This window comes from Apus apus, chromosome 7 (assembly GCF_020740795.1).
Source record: "Apus apus isolate bApuApu2 chromosome 7, bApuApu2.pri.cur, whole genome shotgun sequence".
NCBI lineage: Eukaryota > Metazoa > Chordata > Aves > Apodiformes > Apodidae > Apus > Apus apus.
In genome coordinates, this window is record NC_067288.1 from 15867270 (window position 1) to 15892835 (window position 25566).

Below are 25566 nucleotides of genomic sequence, written 5' to 3' on the forward strand. Positions count from 1 at the left end.
CAATTTTGCAATTTCCTCCAGTAATAGAGTTTTGGCAGAAGCTGATGCTTGTGCTGTATTGTGCTCATGCACAGTTAGGTAACCAATGCATGCTCCATTTAAGAGAGGCACAGAAAGCCTCTCAAAGTTGCTGCATTATAGTCTGTCTCTCTGTGCTGAGCTCAGCTGCTGAGAGGAGAGGAGGTGTGAAAAGGCTTGTTAATAAAAATCTGTTTAGATTTCATTACTGTTAACAGCCAAATCAAGACAATACAGATCTTGCTAACCCTCGGAGAATTTCGGTCCTCTCTGGAAATACTTTCTTTCCTCCACTGGATACCTTTTCCAGTTGAACCTTATGCAGTTCAAGCAGAGCTCTCCTCTTCTGCCCTGGAGAAACAGAGAATAGTCTCCTTTCCAACTGTAGAGAACGGAGCGGAAAGCAGGAATGAAGGGGTGGGGTGGGGGGGTCTTGCTTCTACTTAGACTGAAGAGAGAGCATCCCGCTCAGCCTTCTGTTTTTCCCTCTTTTGTTTTTAGTACTAGAAGGTGGAACTCCTTTAAGGGGTACGAAGAACAAAGGTGACTGGTGTGAAGGATGGACTAGATGTGGCAATCTGACAGGAAGAAACATGGCTGATGTGGAGGATGGACTACATGTGGCAATCTGCAATCTGTTGTTGCAGAAATTACAAAAGCATTGGGAAAGGATATAACTGATTGGTCCATGAGATAGGCAATTATAGGTTTGTTGTGCTCCACTCATAATTGAGGCTTGAGGAAACTATATCTTGTCAAGCTCTAGCTTGGCTTTTGCATTGTGCCAAAAGCATCTTATTGACTATGTCTAGAGAAGTCTCCTACCAAGGCTAACTGGAAGAAAGCGTGCAGTGAACCATGAGTAACTTAAAAAAAATACTAATTTCTTCTTCAGAATCTCTCTGATTTCTGCACAGTGAAATAAACCCAAGCATTTCTGAAAGAAAGCAGTAGCTAGGAAGGTAGTTGGGGCTACATGACCAGCCCTACTCTTTAACCAATTTGAGGACTTCAGTGATGTTTTTCAGATTACTATGAAAGAAAAATCCTAACCTGTGGCAGATTTGGCATGTGGTGTAGACAGGGCTTTTTTCCCAACAAGATTAAACCTCTCCACTTTCATCATTGTAATTTCCTTTGTTGTGGTCTTTTTAATGTTCTGCAAGATTTGCTTAGATATTTATTAAAGTTTTTTAATGTTTGAGTCTTGATGAAGACAGATACAGGTCTCCTAACCATAAATGCTGCTCTCCCTCTCTGTATCGACATAAACAATCACCTGAATATAAATATACGAATGTCAAAACCCAGCTAGTAATGAATGGCTTGGAATGGTTGTTGGGAAGCTGGGTCAGTTCTGTTCACCATATATTCTTCCATGTTACTCTTATAAATTCAAAGTAAATTACAAAGGTTAGTAAAATCTTCTTTCACTTTTTTTTTTTCACTTGTCCACTTTTACTTTTCTAATAAGTCTCAAATTTTACATGATTAATGACCTAACTTAATCGAAAGGAAAATTTTTAAGAGAAGAACATGTTTTAAATAGCACATTGCCATACATGTTTTGCATCGTTACTGAGTGATAACATAATACAGTTAATGAGTACCATTCTCCCTAGTATAACTTCTTTGTCATCAGGAGTAGAATTTAGTCCTTTTCATACTGTGTTAGTCATGGTTTTAATGTTGTGTTCAATGCTTGCAGTACCTAGCCCCTCAGGAAATCTAGAAGGGTGATATTTAATTTATTCCATCACTGCAATCTTTGCTGTAGAGTTACTTAACAAAAAGATCTTGTTATATGACGTGTTTAGTGGTGTAGTCATTGATGTCAATATGACTTTCACAATTGGTTTCAGTCAGAAAAGGACTCTGACTGTGACTGTGTCACCCCAGTAAAAGATGAACGTTGTGCCCTTCTAAGTAATGTATTGCACCACCTATATTTTTAAGGGATCACTTGTAAAAAACACATTGGAAAAGGAGAAGGGAGATGTGCCTGTTAGTGCAAAACTTACCGTCTGAATACAGTTTCTGCTTGCGAGAGAAAAATGCAGAATGTGTGCTGTATATTAATTTTATCTAAACTGTGTACTGATATATTACCTTTCTGATGCTACATGGTGTTCTCCGGCACTGTTTCCCAGCATGATGGCTTATGTCCTGCTCTGAAAATTATCCATTAAAATTTTATCAATTTTGTGTTTTGGTGAGACAGTATGAGGAAATGCCAAGGGAAAATTAGATTCCTCTTTGACATCAGGCGCCCAGTCAACAATCCAATCCCATGTGTTTCTATTGAGACATTAGGATTTGATACAATTTTGGGCAGAAAACATTTTAAAATGAAACAATTGAATTTTCTAAATGGTCTTGGGGACCACTTAGCTTAAGAGAATACACTTCCAAATGAAAAGCCTTTCAATCATTTTAAATATTATTTGGATGATATTTGCTTTATGTGTAGTAGCAGTTTGAATTTGTATTGAACGTTTGACTGGTTCGTGCTCGCATAGATGATGTATGAAATTATTATTTCATATTTTTCTAGTGTTTGCATTGCAAGTGACATCTGGCTGACAGGAACTTGGAGAAATGGGATATGAAGTGAATGCTGCAGTTACCACAGCATCGTATTTATCAAAAGGCTTAAGGTTGGTTTGTCTTTCATTGCTGTGAGTTTCATAAGTTAAACAATAAGAAACAGCCCCCCCCCTCTTTTTTTTAAACGAACTGGTTAGAAAATGAAGATGGATGAAGAAAAAATGTTAATGGTATTCTGTTCATTGAATTAATTTATGTAGACAGTCACGAATACTGGATGAAAGACAGTTCTCAACTTGTTTGGAGGGTTTTTTTTGCTATTATGCCTTTAAATTTTGGTTAATGTTGTATAATTCGTACACACTATATCACAGAGAAAGGGAAGTCTGCAATAAGCTACTATAGCAAACTGGCACAGTTCTTTTTAAACTTTTAAGTGTTCAGCTACACAAGTCAAAGGTGGATTTTATTCAAATTGCATTATAACTTTGAAATGTACTTGCTGAAATACTGTTTTCAACCAAACTCTTACTTTAACACTTTTTAATTAAATTATTGATGTGTCACTTGTCTAATGGTAAGTTGTATCTTCATAGAATATAATACATGTTTAAAATTATATTATTTATAGTTCAAAATGCGGTGTGAAAATTTCTGATTTTCTTTAGAAATATGACTTAAGCCTTTTTAAAAAAAGCATTTTCAAAATGCATGCTGTCTGGAAAAAAGCTCTGCTGTTGTGTTAAAAAACAATGATAAAAGGAATACAGTGAAGTGTGCAGCTTCTAGCCATGCCCTGGCAGAGGAGAGGAATTGGCTGTATTACCCTGTCAAGAAAGATCTCTTGGACACTCTTTTTCACTGTGTTGACATTGTTCACCCTGACTAGTTACTAAGACTGGACTCAGTGTGAAGAGAACCCACCCCTATGTAACTCTCCCATTTCCCAGTTATCCTAGGAAGGAAGTAAACTGAGGGCTGTTAACACTTATGGGTGTGGAATTCAGAAGAGAAAAGCAGGAAGTTGTACTGAGTTGAGGAACTGGGTAGAACAGACAGAGGGGAAAAGTGCTTAAGAGAGACAGAGAGATGTCGGACTAAGTAATCAAAAAATAATTGCATTTGTACTGCTGCCAAGTGATTTTCTGATCTATGAAGTTATCAAGCTGAGAGCACTTAACATCTTCCAGGACTTGGATCCTTCCATTTAAATAAATAGAAAATCCAGTCCTGTGGTCCCATTTACAGGAAGAAAGAACTGAGAGTGATTTTTTTATTATTATTTTTTTTTCTTTAGATCTCCAATGGCAATGTCTAGTTGGGGAACTTAACAAAACACCTCCCCCCCACGCCAAAACCCAAACAAAAAAAACCTGGATCAAGAAAGACAAAATTGTTCAAAGAGGAAAATTCTGTTCCACTAAGTGAACCTCAGAGGCGCCCATCTATTTATTGATGATAGAGGGAATCTGCCTATACTCCTTTTTTAGACACCAGCAATGTGATTGCCTTCTACTCTACTTTTCTCCCTGCTTTGCAAACATCTCGTCAGTAAAGAGGCTTAGCCTTTGTCATACTTGTCTTTCCTAGCAGTCATGAACTTTCATTATTATTATAGGGGGAAAAGCTTTCTTTTTAATTTTTTTTTTTTAATTATTGTCAGACAATTGAACAACTGAGATGCTGATCGCTTCAGACCAGCAAAGAAGAGCATTAAATTAGAGCATTCAGAGCAATATGTATTCTGAGTTTAGCAATGACAGGAATAGAACTGGTCAGAAAAGCAAGAGAGATGATATGTAGCACAGTCTGCCATTGAGGCTGGTTTCCTAAGCATTCCATAGTAGTTCTTTTCAACAGTGCTTTAACCATGCAGAATGCTATATATGATTCAGTGGAATGTGCTTTGCACTTTTAGATGAAGATCACAACGTATTTACCTTGTGTTGGCTTAGGGTGTTGTGCCAAACATGCAGGAAATACTAGGCACCTTATCACTTAAAATAAGATAGTAGGTTCTTTTAGAGCCTTTCTGAATGGGTCCTAGTCACAGTTGAAATTCCCATGTGCTGTGATGGTTTGTATGTAACATAGTCTGCTTACTTCTTTTACATGTTGTCATTTACTCTTTTGAACGTGACACCTTTTCCTGGGTTCCTTTAAAGGTCAAGAGACTCGATGTTAGTCATTCCTGAAACATATTCCTTTGTCCTTCTGCAATGAATGTCTCCTCATCTCTTTCAGTTGAGGTGGGCCAGTCCCCAGGTCTCAAACTTAGTGTGTCTTTTCTTACAACAGAATAATTAATATACAGAGATACGAGGTATCTTGAACTACTTCTAAATAAACCCGCAAGAGCTACTGCCTTCTATTGAGTTAAAATCACAGAAGTCTTAATTTTATTTTTTCACTTCCATTTAGTTCTGTGTGTTATGCTCCTTAGTACTTCTCTCTCTGTGACGTATGAAACAAAGCTGTTCTAGTTACTTAGCCAATGTTATTTATGCTCTGTGATAATGTATATTAATCTTGTATTTGTCTACTGTCCTGTCTACCTAGCCACACACAGATTTTATCAGCTTCTGGTTAAGATTGCTAGACTTCCTGTATGCCAGCAAAAACAAAAAGCAAGGAAATAAGTGGTTGAGTCATTCAGTGCCCCACTTGCACTACTCTCATCAGTTGTCTTTCTCAGTTTTGACAGTGTTCACGGTCTGCACATTTCCAACTTCATCCTGACTACATCAGTTTTCTTCTGTTTATTATTCAGGGCAATATTTCTTTAGCCTGCTGCATGACTTTACACTTTTTATCTTGAATATTTGCACCCAAAACTAAGACATCATTGTTAATTTAATTTTTTTAAATGTCTGTAGATCATGGTTATTTGCTACATTGCAGGTTCTAAGACTGAAGGAAAACCACCTGACTTTAGAACTGACAGGAATAAGGCTGAAAAGATCTGCATTCTTCATGTTGAGATACTTTATAGGGAGCTTTGGGATAGAAGAATTTGAGGCTTATGGTTACTGGGTTTTCCCCTTTGCTTTCTTTTTGTTTTCTGTCACTTTCTTCCCCATTTTCCACTGTCTTACGTCAGACACTCAGGGTCCAGTTCTCAACCACTTTAAACATTAGTTGTAGCACTCATTTCCTACAGCTTACTAAATTTCAGGGTAGTTTAGAAAAGAAAGTTACCTGCTTGAAACATTGCTTTCACTAATGTCAGCACATATTAGAAGATATTTATGCTCCTAGATGAGAAGTGGTTCAGTTGGGTTCAGTTGATGTCCATGGACATCCTAAGCTGAAGGAAAAAAATCATGGAAAGTTTTCAGAAAGCCATTTTGTTACGGTTAAGTGCTGTTATGCTACATCTTAAAATACTGCTTGTGGATGGTTTTTGCCTACTTTGTTTAACATATTTGTAGAATAATTTGTTTACTTTTCTCTCCTCTGTATTAACTTTAAAGGTTTGAGTTTTATATTCTAATTGTTGTGATCTTCTGTCAGGGTCTTTACTAACTGACATCTCAGAAACACAGATTCCATTTCATACCTAAAATAAAATGGATTTTAGATTGTTAACACCCTAACCATAGCCATGTGGTTGGAGACTGCTAAATTTACATGAGCATGCCTGTTTGATTTCCTTTTGACAAACAACTCCTTCTTTCTACCAGCAATCATTTCAATAGAATATATTTTCTAAGTAATCTTTCCTTGATCAGCAGACTCCAGTATTTTATCATTTTGGTTTTGTTTCCTTCATGGGTGAACACTTCCACCAAATTGCATTTAACATCTATTAACTTGGATTTTTGAAAGATCAAATGGCTTCCGTATCTCATTATGTTGTTCCTTATAATTCCTTATTTCTTTTAAGTTGATACCACTGCATACTTAGAAGTTGATTTCTGTTCTGTCATCCTGTCTAAAAACAGGATCCTAAAAAGAGACCTGTGTTACGAGATAATGGACTTCCTGGGAATGACTGTTATGCCCCTCTCTTCTTGAAAGAGGACTGTCTGCTGCATTTCCACTCTTCAGGTAGTTATTTCCAGCTACCAATCTTTTGTTGTTTACTTGGGGCCCCTCTATATTCTCAGAACTGCTCTGACAATATGATTGGTTTGTTTTGGGTTTTTTTTTTCAACTCTGAATACACTCGGGTTAGGTCTGGGTATGAGTGTGTATGTGTGTCAGGGGTGGCTGTGATGCAGCAATTTCCCCAAAACAGGACATTTGTAAATAAAGCTGAGTTTCTGAATTCTAACTGCTGTTGTATTTGAGAAGTAATGAAGTTTCTGCCTACACTGGAGGCACTGACCTAGAAAGATAAACAGAGAGCATATGTTTGGTGCTTGTGAATTACTGTTTGTGGTTTGCTTTGATAATTTTTGGCCTTCATGTAGAAGCAGTCACTTGTAGACAACTGGCAATTACTTTTGAGGCTGTGGGTATAATCCATTAATATTCCCTAATTTAATACAACTATCCAAATAAAACATTCTTCTGTTTTTAAAAAAGCCTGCAGGTAATGGCAGCTACAGAACATTCATATGTGTTGTGTTATGGTAGAAAAGTCTAAATTCTGTACTCAAAGACCTGGTAAGGTCCCAAGCTCTTATTAATGCCACTTCAAGCTTCTAAGGGAGTATTTTGACTGCTTGCCATTGGCCCTGCTGCTTATGGAAAAGCAAGGAACTAAATTGGTGCCCACTGGCTTTTAATATATCTTTTTAGGGGAGGTCAAAACTTGGGCCAAAGAAAATGGGGGACCTACCCCAGTGCCGGTGCATAATGACATTAGCAGATGTGTCTAGAGAACAGAAAAATAAATCCATAAACTCCTACAGATATCCAGCCTGTCTAGGTTACTGAGAAAAGCGGTCATACTGGTGGGAAGACTTCCTTTGTATGCAAGTATTTCTGATTAATAAGGTAAATGTTAGGTATCCCAAATGAGGAAATGGCTCTCGTCATTCCTACTTTGAAAGATTTTATGCTGTGAAACCTAGAGAATATTGAGTATGGATTTATGTGCTATATAAAAAATCTGATCATATTTCAGTGAAAATGTGAAATACTGGTCTTTCTTCAGTCCGTACTAGTTTTGTTAATCTGTATTAAGAGTGCAAGAAATCACATTAGCCAATTATCTTACACTGGCAAATAGATACAAAGGGGTCCTCAAATCTGTCTTTCTCATCAAGGTGTCAGAGTCCTCTAGAGCTAGTAAGGTGCCTTCCGCTGTGATCACTGTAATGCAGACAGATCAAGCCATAAAAATATCAAAAAAAGTCTGAGGACATCAGTTTAATGTGGGCTAAGGAGGCTTTCAACAGTTGCATTCTTGTCTCTGTTTTCAGTTGTTTTCTTGTGCAGTCAGTCTGCTAATAATCTGCTTGTGTTATTTATTATTTCTGAATCTTAGTTTGCTTAGTCTGTATATAAACTTTGTCTTCATTTGAAACTGCTGCTTCATTTTCTGAAGAATTAAGATCATATTGGTGTGAGGGGATGCAATATGGAGGATCTCACTTTTGTATTTTTCCACTCTTAATGTTCCCTGCAATGACAGGAAGAAGTCACTAATAAATAAAAATTTGATAACCTTCAGAAAACCTTTCTGCTGAATAGTCTTGATTTCTGATATGACTAGTTTAAGTCATTCCATTTGCATATAAAAATAATCTCTCTTTTTCCCATCTGTTCTATTATTGATTTACATCTTTCAGGTAGTTATCTGCAGTGGTGCACACAAACATTCATAGTTTAATATTGTCATTTTGAGCTGATTTCCTATAGCCTATTGATCATAAACCATGAAAAATTTAGGATACATTTAATCTTCTTGTAAAAGTTTATTACAAACTTTGGAAGCCATTTGTAAGTGCATTTTACCATAATGGATGCTTTTACATAACTTTTTTGATGCTCCACACATTTGTGACACCTGATAAATGCTACTCTGTAGATCAATAAATAGTAATTTTGAACTAGCTTAGACCTTGTTTGCTTTGTTTGGATAACTGAGTGTGTGTAATTGTGCACATAGAGATTCTGAGTCATAGCCTGCCAACTCAGATGACAATAATTGAAAATGCTTCTTCCTGATGGCTGGCTATATCTTGCCACAAGTGAAATCAGTAGGTAGTATTAGCACACTCCTCCTGGTTGGCAAGTACCATCACAGATGGTGTTAAGTAGGGTCTTTCATTGTATACTCAGCAGGTGAACTGAATATTGACCTGCAGTCTTTGAGGTGACCTTCAGAAGACACTGCATTGGAAATGGATTGAAAGTATCACCTATGCTTTAAAATGCCTGTTAAGTCATCTTGCTGCAAGGGTTAGTTTGAATTGCTGCGTATTAGGTCCTTCACCAAAACTTGCCTACTGTGTGCAGATGGAACTCAAATTATATGCAAAACTGGAGTTGCAACTCAAGCTAATGCAACAAATACAAAGCCCAATGTGAACTTAAATAGAAATTTGTCTCTAGTAAAAGGCAAATATTCTGAAAATCATGCTACCTGGCAGTGAATAGTATGAGACAACCAAGTCAATGCAGCTTGCTTGTCTGTTCATCTGTGAAAATAGCGCCTTTTTATGTGTTAGTAAATAAAATAGGGTGTTTCCCCTTAAACACACTAAGAGGACAGTGAAATGCATCAGCCTCACTTTCTAAATATGCATCCCTCTTGCAGCTCTGGAGAGCCTCTTAAAAAATAGTTCTGGACACCATTATACCCAAAAGTAGTCTGTAACTTGAAAGGAGTTAAGAGAACACTAACAAAAATTATCAAGAAATTGGAATGATGAATGCTCTGTATGAGGAAAGATTAAAAGAAAAATAAGTTGTCTAGCTGACATACTCCGGCTGACTTACTGGAGAAGCTTCATGGTAGTGTCCTCTGTTAGGCTATAGACAAGACTTTCAATAATCAGGGAAACTGTCTTTTTAGAAACTGTTGTCCAGAAGGTTGAACTAGCTCCGGTCCTGGGTGACTTCACAGCAAAAGTGTTCAGGTGACTAAAATCCAAGCAGATAACCTGCAACTAAGACTTCATTTTACTGCCCTGATGAACTGGTGAAGGCTGATGTCCTGTGGTCGCATCTGCCCTAAGTCCTTGCCTTTCCACTTGGTACTTTAAGTGGGAATGCAAGATGTGCTGTCATACTACCTCTGTGATGCAGAAAAAAGCAGAGGTCTTTATTTCTTTGTAGTAGTGTCATCATCAGATGAGGAAATTCAGAAAAAAGTCTCTAAAAGACTAGTGTTTGAATGATTAAACCCATTAAATGGGAAGGAAGGAGGTCTTTAGTATGAGAGCAGAACAGAGCAGTCCAGTTTTAAAGGACTGAAGAATTACTGACCCCATACAGGACTGACAGCTTACTTTTTTGTCTTTTTATTCCTCCAGAAGGGAAATACTATTTTCTTGGTCAGAAACTTAGAAGTGTTTTAGCAGCAAGAGAAACTGAGGCTTGAAATTAAAACATACATTTCCCTATAGCAAGTCAAGGCAGGGTTTAGATCTGAAAGGGGAACTGCCACACTTGATGCTGGAGGGTAAGGATACTTTACATTTCCCCTTTGGGAATGGTGGAAACCCTATTAAAATGAGTAATTTTAAATTTAGACTGAATGAAGCACTTCAGGATTTACTATAGGGAACAATCCTGCATTGGCAGGAGAATTAACATAATGACCTAATACTGTAAAGATTGTCTATCTCTGTTTCCTGTAGGTCTATGAAATGTCTGACTTTTGCAGGATTTGATTCCAGTGTGACCACCAATAAAACAGAATGAGGAAAGTTTTCTTATTTTTGGGTCAGTGTTATGTTCCCACATTTCTTTATGGCAGTCCTAATCTAAATGATCTGAAATCCTTGAGCACAAAGCCTTCAGGTTTAGCTGGGGCAGGTTGCAAACTGCTGAGCCCTGCTAAACATCCTCATAGCTGTAAAAAGCACAGGGTTCTTAAGCTTTTATTTGAATAGGCTGTAGCTATTATTAAAATAACCTTCAAGTGTTGACTCAAAATCCCTTCACACTTTGCTAAAATTGTTCTGAATTTTCTGTCATTCTCACTAATATGTTTAATTTTCCATGCCATGTGCTGTACTTACCATTGTAAGAATTTCTCCCTCTTCTACCTGCTGTATATTAAAAAAATGTTGGTGTCATTTTCTGAAAACAAATAAGTAAAATGAAATTTCCACTCTGATCATTTTCTCTATTCTTATTTAAAAGTACACTGCATTTAAAGCTGTCTCTTGTTGTGTAAATGACAAGTCCAGATCAGGTGCTTTAAAAGTTTGCTGTTACAAATGGAAATGTCTTTAACTATTTATAATCTTTGTTTAAATTGTCTTCACCCATAGAAGCAAGGTAAGTGAGGCACAGAAAACAGTGTATTGCTAAAAAGTCGCTGCTTTTCTGAAAGGACATATTCTTTTCAAGGACTGAGAAAGTTTTTTTTTTTTTTCCTTCACCATATGAAATATTTACTTGTTAGGCAGTATCAGGAATACCCATTTTCCAAGTGCCGTACCAGCCCAACCCATCAATGTGCTGGTTAATTAAGTGTGACCTAAACCAACTTGACTTGAGCTCTGCATTAAATGCACAAAACCCATTTGAGCTGACCAGCAGCAGAAGTGGTACTCAGAGAAATTGAAAAGGATTTCTCCCAAATGCTTTCTACTTACTTACAGCACTCAAGTAATGGCTGAAGATTAGCATATGACATGACAGATTACATTAAGTCATGTCTTTCCAGTGCTTTATGACAGCACTATCACATTAGCTTCTTAGCACTGGCACATCGAGGCATGCAAATGTTTTCAGACCCTCTTATTCAAATCTACAAGCTGACATGGCAGCCTTGATATGATTATTAGTCATTTGAGAGACTTTAATTCACGTCATCAGATAACAGGTTCTGCTAAAAGGTTAGAGAAACTGTCTGCTTTTAATGAAGCCCTCAAAAAAGACCCTCAAAAACCTCACTGCTCACAGAAAGCCTGATTTGACTTTATTGACAAGATCCCCCTAAGAATGAACTTGAGTTGAATAAGTAAGCAGGCATCTAGAGTGAAAAACACTTGACTCCATTTAAAAATTGGACTGAACTGGGTTGAAGTCCTATCTTTCCACCTCCCGTTTTCTTTTTTATCCTACCTGGAAAATATTTTCAGCATTAGATGTTGAATGAGGAAAGGTGGGGCAAGGACTGGTCTGATACCTTAGTGGCAGACTTTCAGTGTTGTACTGAGTGGAATGCAGGTACTGAGCATCACTGCAGCTTATCACAAAGCCTTAACTAATGGTATCTTGTCACAAGGAGCTGTGCAGCAGAGTTGTAAATTCTGTTTGTGCTCTTCTAGTCTGCATCTATTAACATGATTTCACATTCAGATATTATTTTATGTTAAATCATAACATCTGCATTCCAGCGGATAAACATTGTAAATTAGTCACCCAAAGATCAGTGGCAGTTGGCACAGGCTTTGGTCTCTTTCAGATGAAGGAGGGATGAGCAAGGTGAGAAGTGATATTCTTGCTGGGTAGTTGGGCAGGAAAGGAGGATGTTTATTGCCAGAGCAGTGATTTCTCTTTGCAGAAGGTGTGGGAAGATGGTGCTGATCCCAGCTGGCATTGCCCCTAAGCCAAAGATATGTGTCACAAAATAGTGGAGAAATTATCTGAGTTCTTAAAATCCTTTTGGCTTCAGTGTCCCAGTGGCCTCTGCATCAGTAGAGTCTATACCAATATAAAGCTGCCCAGGCTATACTAGACTTCCAGAAAGGTACTGATGTCTCTGTACTTGGAGCTCAGTGCAGGCTTTTGTTACCTGATCAGTTGTTCTTGCCTAAGTAGGAGGTTGAAGCTTGCCTTTAGGCTTTGTAAAGCACCTAGTTTAGAGGTCATTTTGCTTATGCTTCAGACATCCTATAGAGGGCTTTGTTTGCTTTGCTTCTCAGCCATATGATATGTTGGAGAGTAGTAGAGAAATATACTTGGGTTCACAGTCATAGCATGTTTAAGTTAATTGTAATGGTTTAATTTTCATCTCAATTCTTTGGAAAGTCAATTCAGAGTCCCTAGTATAGGACTCATACTTTGGTTATTAGGACATGCATAGTCTGAATTTGAGACAAGTGACTGACTGCAGCCAGTTGACCTCGGTGTAAAAGACTTGGTTTGTGTCACCCTTCATGCTGCCTTTCAATGTCACATTTATAGCACATATGCTCCAGTAACTCTGTTTTTGTTCCTTCTGAATATAAATGTGTCAGGTGCAAAAGAGCTATGTCCTCTACACTGTCTTGCTGAATCCTCCCATCTTCATTTGCCTTTGCCATTCTTGCAGCTTTGGTCTCAGTGGTCCTCTCAGATCCAGTCAGCCTACTCTGCTGCTTTTTTTGTTTTCTATGTTGTTTTTTTTTAATCTGAGCAAAATCAACTGCTATAAGTGCTAACAGTCTAATCTTGCTGCGCTTCATCCCATCTCCTAGGGGTAGATTGACAGGATGAGCAATAAGACAGGTGAGTACCAGCTCCTTTGTTACTGCTTCCACCCTCTTTCTCAGAGCTTTTTTGTCCTTAACCACAGCTCTTAACAAGATGACTCTTCTGTACTTTGCCAGCATGGAGCAACCTTCTTTTGTGTCCACTGATTCTCCATCTCCTCACATCCATCTTAAAATGCATCTTTCAGTCTTGCCTATACTTGTTAACTCATCTCTCTCATTGGATTTATGATCCAGTACTTCAATTTATTATACATACAATGTCTTTGTAGCTGCATTATGTAATTTAAACCGTTATCTTGTATAACGATTCGCAGCATTTTGGGCCACAGTTTGTATGAAGGCTGCAACATAGTTACTGTGCTGTATTCTAACTGTATTTTTGCATATTTTTTCTCTGAAACAGTAACAAAATATTCAGTGATTATATGTTATTGCTCATAAATCAATTTGCAAGAATAAAATTAAATATTTAGACTTCAGTTTTGAAAACTCTTCCACATGAGTTTTTTCACTGAACTTGAAGAAGATTGAGAAGATTCAGGCCTGTTTATGGACACTTTGGCAACTGGCAATATAGGCAAATGAATACAGAGGTTTAGAGCAGTTTTCTCAGGTGCTCTCTTGAAGCTTCATACCTATGGCAAGGATAAGGAGATAAAAAATTAAGACAAAAGGCAGGATGTAACTGCAGCAATAGTTTTTCCTCATCACAGAATAAACCAATGGTCTCTTTCTTGTCACAGGTTATCCTTGAGGTTGTAAACCAGATTAGGTAAAACAAATGCACAAAAAGGGTCAATATCTGTATGTATGTATGCCAATAGTGTGTATTGGTAAAGATAAAAATGAGTCCTCATAGTATTGAGAAATGACTCAAAAAAGTGATCCTTTTGGAATTTGTCTTGAACTAGCTTGACTGAAGGCTGTTCTTTTAAGTCATCTGTCTTTTCAGTATGGCTGGGTGTTTGCTGTGAAAAGGAAGTTCTATACATCTTTCTCCCACGTGTCTACTGGCAGTAGAAATGTTGAGCAATCTAGTACTGCATTGTGTGGCTCTGAGTGGTGAGAACCTTACCCGAGTCTAGCACCACCTGACCACCCTCTGTCAGTGCCTAATGGTTGTGCCAGGACAAGCCTCAAATCCTTGGTCTGTGCAGTTTGGCACTGGCCAAACCCAAAAATGGCTCCATCCTGCTTTATGGATTGGTTTCAGTAGCAGAGGGAAGTAGCAGGAAATTACTTCTAAACTGGAGGTTCTGGTTGCTTTCTCTTCAGCTCCAGTCCCAAGAGGGTTTAGCATAGCTGCTGTCTATATTAGGACATCTGGCCTGCTTCCATCTCTTCTGTGGATGTATTTCTGATCCTCATTTGCGTTTTCTGAAACACTTCAAGACTGGGATTAAAGAAACACAGATTGTTTTAAAAGTCCTGCTGAGTCTCTGAAATTTAGCAGATAGTTCTGAATTTGCAGTTATTTCCATCTTGTAGTTTAAGGCAACCTGGAAGATCCATATTGCTTTGCTCCCCTCTGCCTATTTCTTCTGCAAGGAATACATGTTAATTAATAAAGAATCTATGTCACTTTTTCATTACTTCTAGCCTCATCCCATGCTCATATTGCCTTCTACATTGGTTATGAACAATTCCACTGTTTCAAAATTATTTTAAATGTAATTTAGGCTGGAATGTTGGAGAATGACAAATGCCATTGAGTTGGGAGGGTTTGTTCACCAATGGCTGCAATCTCTTACGGCAGCTAACTACAGCTCTAATCTTCATTTGCACTCTCCCAGACCTGTAACAGATTGCATTTTTCTCACCCTTTCTCTTTCTGTATGTTATTAATTCTTCACCTTTAAAAAGATTAATACCTTTCAAGAAATGGACTTGTGTGCTGATTCAACCATTCTGAGTGCTAATATATGGAGCCCACAGCAGTGAAAGCAGCAGTTTTGATATCTGCTACCTGATGGACCTTGATGTACAGCCACTGTTATCTCCAGTTTTCATGGTTTTTGAGGCTTAACACTTACTGTGCTTGTGCACAAAAGTGTTGTTAGCGGGAATGAAGCAACTGCTTTAGGAGTTAAGAGAACCACAGGATAATTTTAGATTAATCCTACCTGGTAGTTGTACATTTAAATGTTGAAGGGCTAACCTCAGCACCTGGATTTCTTGTCCACAAAAAAGCTTTCAGTGACCTACCTGGGGATCAACACCAATGTAAGGTGTGATAAAAGAGAATGCTTGAGGTAAGTGACAGAAATAGCAGAAATCACTTCGGCCTGTACCAGAACAGATGATGATGTTGACTTCACAAGTTACCAGCTCTTTCTCATTATGCTGTGCTATTACTGATACAGAAGCATTTCAAATTGTCTGCCACTAACCTCTTCTAAGTATGAATTAGATAAAAAACCCCTCATCTTTAAAAGCTGGCATTCATATATCCTTTAGTAGTTTATCAGACATGAAACTAAAAATTCTTATTATTACTGGTACCTGAAGTTGTATAGAATGATGTGGGTTTTTTTTTTAAAAAAAAAAACAACCAAGCAATGTGTGCTGCTCTTGTACTCATTTTCATGCCATGACTGGTCTTGTGTTGTTCAGACATCTTATATTCTAATTGTTTAATCATTCTAGAAGTTTAAAAATTTAGGCAATTAAAATTTGAAACAAGCAGCTTAAGAGTGCCTGAAAGCATTTCAGGAAACAGCTTATTAGTACAGGGCAGTTCCAGCAACATTTTAAGGGAATATCAAGAGAGCCCAAACAAATGCATCTTCTGAGCAGTGTCTTTTCTCCTGTGGTGTATTCTGTCTCTTCATTATCCTGGACACATGCATCTTTCATTTTAGTCCAACTGTTCATACATCAGTTCTGAGTCCCGTCTGAATAAGGACAGGTGACTTTCAGTTCCATCCCTCCAGATATGAACAGATGTGTTTTATCTAGCTGACGTTAATTCAGTGTGTATTTCTCTACAACCCACTTCCATTCTATGTAAATTTATTTGGGCTTGAGTACCTAACACTCCCTGAGTGCTGGACAATTGTGGATTGTATATTTATGATGCTGAACTGTCTCAGATATGCCAAGAAACATTGTATGTTTGTACTTCAGAATGCATACTCCAGATTGTATCAGACGTAAGTGAATTAGTTGGTGGATGTGGTGCCTAAACTGCTCTTTCTGTTCCTTTAAAATATATATTTAAATCCTACACTGTATATGACTGAATTTGATTTAGCACTTGGTTGTAAACCACAGTTCAATTTTAAAGTGAGCCAGTAATGGGGTTTTCCTCACCATGACAGAGAACCTCAGAATGAAGTTGCTTTGACAAATATTGTGGGCATTATATTTTTATAGCACCAAACCTTACCCTGTTGTCACTGACGTCAAGGGTATCCATTGATTTTAGTGAAGAGTGGAAGCAGCCCCACAGCCAACAGGACTTTAAGACACAGCTTAGCAGAAATAATTCCTTGGGCAGGTGGCATTGTCCAAAATACTCTTGGCAAAAGTAGCTGATTTAGAAAGCAGCTCAACACTTTTTCTTGGTGATGTAGTATGACATATTTGATAAATGGGTGTGCTAGTAGATGAAGCTTGTATGACCCAGAGTTTAAATTAGCTATAGACCTTAGAAATAAACCAGTATTGATACATCTCTAGAAGAAAATATTGCCATATTAATGGTTGGCATTAATCTTTTGCATTTCTGTGAATATATCAGTTAATGCATATACTCCCATACAGTGTGTGTAGTCACACATATGTACATACTATACTCGGTGTGTTGGGAAGATAGCATCTTCAGGTCAGTAGAGGGGGTACTTACCTTTACAAGGCACTTGTCCATGCCTGTACTTTATGGCTTCTAGTATCTCTTGAAAGCTCTTGTCTTCAACACTGCCTTACCATACTGCCTGTGTGGGAAAGATTTCAAAGAAATTGCTGTGTGATGGTAGGAACTGCATTCTGCTCTACATGGGCCCTTGTATGGAAACAGTAGAAAGTTCATCTGAGACAGTCTGATCTGTTTTATAAAATAAGCTGTCCTTAGCTTTTGCTTGGCGAGCAGACACAAAGGGCTCTTGATGTATTCCTGCAGTGTTAAAGGAACCTGAGCAGTAGTGCTGGCAACGAGGATGCCTGGGCCTCAGCATCCCTGCATGTCCTATGACAGAGCATCGTGGGGTGTGTTGTTTTTTGGTGGTGTTTCTGTTTGTTTGTTTGTTTGTTAGTTGCCTGGTCATTTCTTACTTGCTTTATTAAACCTTATTTTGGGATTTTTATGCAATACCATGAATGCAGTATTTTAAAGGGAAGTGTTTGATAAGGGAAAAATTCGTTCTGACTTATCCTTGAGATTGTGTAAAAAGATATGTGGTTTAAAAGAACCTGGAATTCTCAGTGGCAATTCCTGATTGAAGGTGGTTTGTTAGAGCAAAAAAGGTAGTAACTGTGGAAATACATGTCACATGATGCTAAAATTTTACATAAGTTCAAAAATTAAAGGGGAAGGTCAGAGTTTGGGGGAGGAACCCATCAAGGGTTGTTGTATACAACTATAGTGCTGGTGTCTCTGTTGGGAAAGCATTCTGGAGAAATACCACTGTGTGCTTACCTCTATTCATGTGTTTTCCAGTGTCTGCTGGACATTGTTAGTCAGGCTACTTGACTAGATGGATCATTTATCTGACATGGTACTATTAGTAAATATTAAAGAAAAAAAAAAAAGGAGCCTGGAGAAATAACCTTACTTTCCTAAAATATTTAACTTTTTTTATTATTGTCCTCAGTGCCAGAATGACAGCAAAACGGACTCTCTTATCTATCCACAGGGTTCTTGGAAATCTAGATGATTCTGTTAGAAATATAACACTTAGAATTGATAAACTGTATTCAGTCTCTAAGAAAGAAGGTGTTGCTGGTATGGATAGATACATTGCTTTATTTCAATAGCAGTCTGAATTCAGAGAGCTATTAGAGCTCTATGGTTAGCATGAATGAATAGCATGTTAGACTTGAGGATCATAGAATGTATTGGGTAGAAAGGGGCCTCTAAAGGTCATCTAGTCCAACCCCCCTAAAGTAAGCAGGGACATCTCACACTAAAACAGATTGCTCAGAACCCCATCAAGCCTGACCTTGAATGTCTCCAGGGATGAGGTGCCCACTACCTCTCTAGGCAACCTGTTTCAGTGATCCACCACCCTCATATAAAATAACTTTTTCCTAATCTACCTAATCCACCTTTCCTAAATCTACCCTTCTCTAGCTTGAAACCGTTACCCCTTGTCCTGTTGTTACATGCTCTTGTGAACAGGTCTTCCCCAGCCTTAAGCTCCTTTCAGGTTTTGGAAGGTCACTGTAAGGTCCCCCTGGAACCTTCTCTTCTCCAGGCTGAACAACCCTAGTTCCCTCAGCCTGTCTTGGTAAGAGAGGTGCTCAAGTCCTCTGATAATTTTTGTTACCCTCCTCTGGACGAATTCCAACATGTTGACATCCTCCAGAGCTGGATGCAGTACTCCAGGTGAGGTCTCACCAGGGCAGAGTAGAGGGGCTGAATCACCTCTCTTGATCTGCTGGCCACATGTCTTTTGATGCAGCCCAGTTGGCGTTCTGGGCTGCAGTTGCATCCTGGTGGTTCATGTGCAGCTTTTGATCTACTAGTACCCCCAGGTCTTCTTCCACAGAGCTGCTCTCTAGCATGTCTTCCCCTAGCCTGTTTTCATATCTTGGGTTACCTCAGCCCAGGTGCAGGACCTTGCACTTGGCCTTGTTGAACCTCATGAGGTTCACCTGGGCCCACTTCTCCAGCTTGTTCAGGTCCCTCTGGATGGCATCCCATCCCTCTGGCATCCTGTCTGCACCACCCAGCTTGGTGTCATTGGCAAATGTGCTGAGGGTGCCCTCAATGCCACTGTCAATATTATTAATGAAGATATTAAACAACACTGGTCCCAGTACGGACCCCTGAGGGACACTACTTGTCAACTTTTCCTATCTGGACATCGAGCCATTGACCTCTAACCTCTTGATGTGACCATCCAGCTAATTCCTTATCCACTGAACAGTTCACCCATCAAACCCATATCTCTCCAACTTAAAGAGAAGGATGTTGTGGGGGATCTTTTTTAGCCATAAAGATTTTAAAATTCTGTTTAAACTGAGCAGGTGGAATCAGTGGTCATCTAAAAAAAGGGCCATTTGTTCACATCTGAGGAACTGCTAGTTTAACTCCATCCCATTCCCTTTGAGGCATGATGTATTGGTGGAATTCTAAGGAGATACCCACTGTAAAACCTGGGAGAGGAAGAAAAAAGTAAGGGTTAATTCTTTATTGCTCAGAGTTGTAAATGCAGTTGGACAACAGCGGTGATAAAAGACCAAAACAGCCTCCTGTCAGGTAGGGTAGGTGCACTTCTCCAATAGACAGAATGGTCCAAAGGAGATGTGAGTTGCTGTCCACTTACTTAAGACAGAAGATACCTCCCATGACCTTCAGCTATAGATTCTTCTCATGTTTGTAGTTCCAGGGAAGGACACACATTGGAGAGACAAACACAGAGGGAACTAGCAAATGACTGTAATCTGGTCTGTAGAGGGAGAAAACCTTGCTGCTGGGAAAGGCTGAAATAACCAAAATACACCACCAAACATGACCTAGAGGCCACAGCAGAAGGGAACTCCTTTCTTCCCATTTTAGAAATTCCTAAATGATTAGTTCATTCACTTCATGATAAATACCAGGAGATTTGAGGTGATGCGTTTTACAAGGCTTGTAAAAACTTGACCAAGAAAACAGTTGTCCTGTAGCAGAACATGTTGCCAGCTGGAATAAAAAAATGTGAGAGGAAGATGGGAACTAATGCTTCTTAGAGGAGAATCTTAGGGGTCATGTCTCAGTTGAGAAGGACCATAGAGAGACAAAAAGAGAGATCCCATGATAGCTACAAACCAGGTGCCCTGGGAAGATGGAAGTGTGAAGGACATGCTGGTGCCTGCAAGAGCTGGCTAGAGGACACAGTCAGCATAGCTGATAGGAGATGCCTGCTGAGATTAAAAGTATGGAGCAAATCGGGTAAAAGCATATTTAAAATCTGCTATGTAACAGCATATTTTAATGCCTATTTTTTTTAACCACATACTTTAAACTGACCTGGTTTGTACTGGTTCTTGTCATTTTTTTTGCATGGTTGTTAGAAGTTTGCATTGGCACCCTCTAAATTATTGCTGATTTCTGGATAAACAAAATGCTTCTGTTTCTAAGTCTGCTAAACCCTTTTACTTCATAAAACTTAGCATTCATCTTGCTGCTTCTATTCCTGCTGGTCTGTGTTTGCATATGTGTAACCACCACACACTCACCAAAAAATACTACCTTAAAAAGTGATTCAGCCCAATAATTGTGCCCTGAAGCATGTAGCTTGAACGTTCACCTCAGAAAAATGAACAGTTCTAATAAGTGAGCTTGTTTGTATCATATGCAATCAATCCTCTTCAGAAGACTTAACACACAGCAAAATGTTACCCTGCTTTGTTGAAAGTCAAAATATGTTTATAAAAGTACCTAAATACTGGTTTGAGTGGTTTTTTAATGTATTTATTGGAAAAAATGGCCAAAATTTTGAGGAAAAGTAGTTGTGCTTCTATATATGCAAATGAAAACAATATTGAAAATTAAGTTTTTAAATTATAAATTGTTCAGATTACAACTAGTAAGTATGTACAGTTACGTGAGAGATAGATGATATATAAGAGAAACTTAGCTGTAACAACACTGGTATTTTTTTATAAGAAGGCTTCTTTAAAGTGCTTGTTTGAGACTGAATACAAACCTCTGGGTTAATAAGTGCATGAAGTTTCTAGCTGGTAGTTCTTTAGAGTTCTGTCCATTCAGAATACACAGTATAGAGCACACTGCTTGAGCTTGGCTTTTACAAAAATTCGACTTAAAATGTTATGATAGTTTTATAGTTTTGGTTTTGTAGAAGCATTAACTTGCCAGTCTGTTCTATACATGCATCTGTACCCATAGGTTTAATTCACTTATGTGAAATCCACTCTGAGTGTGAGTTTCTTAGAAGGTGTTTTTATTCAATAGGTATCAAAGGCTTTTATGAAGGAAGTTGAGTATGGTAATTTTTTTCTACTTTGCAGATGGGGAACTGAAAATAAGGAGGGCTTTGTAAATTTGCTGAAGAGCTAAAAGTAGTTCCCAACACTGCGTGGTGGTTTTCTGAAAAGCTTTTTATAGTGTGTGACAAACCCCATATATGCTGAACATTTGTGCTCTGATCTCTCCAAAACTTAGTGTTAGTTCCCTAGGAAGCTTCTATCTACATAGGAACAGATCTGTAAAATGTTAGCTGGATTGATGTTATTTTGTTGAAGATCCATTGGAGGTTTTCTAAGCAAAGTTAGGGGTGGAAGGCAAACTCTTGTTTTTCAAGTGAAGGTGTTTACATGGCGATGCTTCAAGAAGTTAAAATGTAAATGTTTTTAGATTCTGGACTTAGTGTAAAGCTTATGCAAAATGAAGACCATGCACTGTAGTTTCCTTACTTGGTGAACAATACCTATGTTGCTCATTACACGTATAGACCAGAAGTGTCTATATGTATGCATGTAGATGCAACTGTGTGTATAAAATAGACATAGACACCTCCATGCACATACTTTTGTGATACATTATCACAGAATCTTAGGGGTTGGAAGGAACCTTGAAAGATCATCTAGTCCAACCCCCCTGCCAGAGCAGGATCACCTAGAGCACATCACACAGGAACATGTCCAGGTGGGTTTTGAATGTCTCCAGTAAAGGAGACTCCACTGCCTCTCTGGGCAGCCTGTTCCAGGGCTCTGTCACTCTCACAGTAAAGAAATTTTTTCTATGTTTACATGGAACCTCCTATGTTCCAGTTTGTGCCTATTGCCCCTTGTCCTATCGCTAGACAGCTGTAAAAAGCCTGGCTAATTTGATCAGCCTTTCTAATCCATCCTTTTCTTTTTCTCTTTGTAGCAAATAGTAATCCACATTTTTGCCTTCTTTCCTTAGGCTTCAGTTCTAAAGCAAACTTTGTGGCCATGGGTTTTGCTTTTACAGCATTTTCTATGATGCCAACTGGATTTAAGTGTTTGCTTTAAATGCTTATTTAAGACTAGCAGAAAAAATCCTCATTACTCTTCAGAACTAATTCTTGCTACCACTTTTCATTATTTAAGTATGTTGATTATGAACTATTATACCTGCAGCCTCTGTGGTGATGAGATTAAAAATTGCAGATTCTGTCTGCCCTTCAGAACAGTTGCAGATTGGCCTGATGAGATCCCAGCCAGGAGTTGCAAGCTAGTTTAGTCTTGTTTCTGAGTAGCCAGTAGCTTTCACACAGATATGTATAGATAATCAGCTGGACTACTAAACTAGGTCTCAAGGCAACATCTGCAACATAGGTGGAAAAGACCGCTCGAAGTAACCTTTTCTTGCCAATCTTGAAGCTGATCTAAGTCTATTGGAATTGTTACTTATTAAGCTAAGATCAGCAGGTAAAATGACTTGGCAGAACATTCTCTGCCAGCCAGTGATTTCTGGAATACAACCCTTGCCCTGATTCACAGCCCTGAAGAGTGTAAGGGAGGTCGGTTTAGAGGTAATAAAACCTTCAAGCTCTTGGCTGTGGTGGGAGAATTTCCGTTTCCCACTGTGGCTATTTTCTGTTGCTCAACCTAGCTGAAAAGCAGTGTGGAATATTGTATATTGGAATACATTATGTTATTGAGAAAGTTATCTTCTAGCTGAAGTCCAAAACAAAGGGACATTCTAAAATATAGTCATGAAATTGTGTACCAGATTTATGTGCACAAATCTTCATAACAAACAGCAAATGGGGAAATTAGTCATAAAAATCCAATTTACCGATAACGGAGTTTGTGCCTGTAAGCTCTTGAGCGTCACTTTGAAAATGGCTGCTATAATAAAAAGGGAGTAATCAGATTGAATAGAAGCATTGGTAATCAGGTTTTTTTCAGTAAGCTTTGGTAAGGAATGTTTGTGCTCATGTTCAGCGTATCATACGGCATTATGATGTTGGTACAGTCCTGTTTCCAGGAAATAGTTACACTCAATTGTGTCTGGTTCCTCTGTGTCTTTACTAAAAAAAAAAAATACGGAAAAAGCAGAACATCAACATTACAGGGGAGCAGAGCATGAGGACATTTCAAAATTCTGGCAGTTCATAATTAGTGATTGATTGCAATTATAGCCTTTTTTTTGCTTAAATTCTTTTAAGCTTCTGAGTGACTTGCCACCCTTTCATGAGCTCCTTGGGTGAAGATTGTGTGATAGGCAGGCTGGGTGCAGCTAAACAGAAAGAACAGGGTGTTCCCCATGGATCAGCCTTCTCTGTGGAAATGTGTATTTTACTTAATGTTACTTATTCTAGTATCAAGGATTTCTTAACGAGGTTCTGAGGATAACCAGTTTGGGCAGAAATTAGTGTGTGTGGGGGGAAGTAGATTTTAAGCATCAAATTATATTTAGAGAAATTGCAGCTTAGAGTACATGTAGTTTATAGTGTCCTTTAGATTGTCAAGTAAGATAGGATCATCTTATTTTCAATAATCTTTTATGTTTAAGGCGTTTCTTTAATGGGTTGGATTACAGTTTAAAAATAGAAAGCCTATGTATGTGCTTCTGCTTGCTAGGGTACACTGCAAACTTGATTTCTGAGGTTGCTGACAGCTTCTGAAAGATTTAGGAACTGTCAGCAGGAAATATTCCCATAGAATCTGTACTGTGAACTTTTTCTGGAAAAACAGCATCATTTAGCAGGTAATATATTTGCAATAAAAATACAGTTATGCAATAATGGTTCATTAATATGTTAAATCATAACATGGTCCTTTCTGTTCAATTTAGAAGGGAACTTGTGGAAAGAAATAAGTTCCTACTCAGCTAGTTGGCAAACTTTGTTATTTTTGTATATTGTTTTAAACTTTGAAATAGCTATCTGATTTGTATGAGAGATAGCATTTAGTTATGACATTTTATTTCTGCATAAACAGATTTCCATTTGGGTTTAGATAAGTACAATGGGACCTTTTCCTTGTTTTCTTTTTTTTCCCTTTTTTTTTTTGACTACGCTAGGAACTGCTGGAGTACTTCATTTAGTATGTAACTGCTAATTTATCCTTTATGTCTTTATGATCTTGTCAGTGCCTCATGTCTTCCAGAGTTTTTCTAATCTAAAATAATCCAGTGAAATCCTTTGATTGTCTGTTTGGATCTGATCCACTTCTAAAGCAGGAATGTAATGGGCTTTATGGCACTTACTTGGAAGTAATTTTTCCAACAGAGTGAATATAGATACTTGTTTTAATAAGAATATGCTTTATGGTAAGTGAGGACGGCTATTTAATTAGCTAAAGGCAAAGTAGTTCATGATACAATCTGTTCCAATCATCTTGGACGTTAAACAAAAAGTCAGACCAAGTTATTTATGTGCATGCACTTTATTTGCAGTTGTTTTGTGTAACCTCTTTGTAGAACTTTACAGCATTATCCGGATAAAAAGAAAAGTGGATGAAGTGGATGTGTATTTCTTAAAAAAAAAAAAAAGTAAACAGGAGTTTCTCTTATTGCTGTCAGTGCTTCAAGTGCATATATATTCAAACAGTTGACAGTGGCAGCAGTGCTCAGTTTATCCTGGATAATACGCTCTTTTGACATCTGGTGGTTTAAGTCTTTCTGGTGCGAAGACTGATACAAGATGCTATAAAAGCATTATACTCCTTCCTAATGTTGATTTTTTTTTTATTTTTTTTTTCCTATTGCCTTGAGCCGCCTACTGCATGGATAAATAAGATGTATTTCTGAAGCATAAGGATTCCCATGCAGTGCTGTAGAAACTGTTAGGATTTTAGAAGGATTAGAGCAGCATTTGGAAACTAAATGGGGCCATGCTTCTTTCAGTTCTCCTGATTGCATTTACCGCTGGACATTTACATGATTCTTTGTGTTGTAATTTGCTATTAGTGGGAAATGTAGCTACAAAGCTATCAATAGCAAAGCAAAGAATTAACAGTGTACAGACTTTAAAGCATTCTGTCATTTATGAGTATGAAATACTTAGTTGTCAAAATGTACTAACTACAATGCTTCATATTTCTGCAAAATTGTCTTTGAGGGACTAATCCAAAACCTACTTGATTTGTTTTAAAAGCTCCTATAGACTCCAGTGGTCTTTGGATCACGCCTCAAAGAAGGAAATAAGTCTCATTTATCCTAACAAAGTTTGAGCTGTTGCAAACACAAGGCACTGTTGAAAAGTCGCCCTGAATGGGTTTGAGGTGCTTGCCTTAACATTAAGTGGCTATAATGGATATTTTCAATTGGTAATTTCTCTTCTCTGACCACCATTTTGTTTGTAGAAATCCT

At 38.0% G+C, this 25566-nt stretch overlaps 1 long non-coding RNA gene across 6 annotated transcripts in view; it reads left to right on the forward strand.

Annotated features, from left to right (window-relative positions):
* The window catches only part of LOC127387346 (uncharacterized), a 508224-nt gene that overhangs the window by 244834 nt on the left and 237824 nt on the right, over positions 1-25566 (forward strand). For 5 of the 6 annotated variants that reach the window (XR_007890099.1, XR_007890101.1, XR_007890103.1 and 2 more), the window contains one exon: positions 2573-2675. This is a non-coding gene — a long non-coding RNA (uncharacterized LOC127387346). Of the gene's footprint in view, positions 1-2572; positions 2676-6509; positions 6616-25566 lie in introns of all 6 variants that reach the window. The other variant, XR_007890100.1, reaches the window with a different exon arrangement.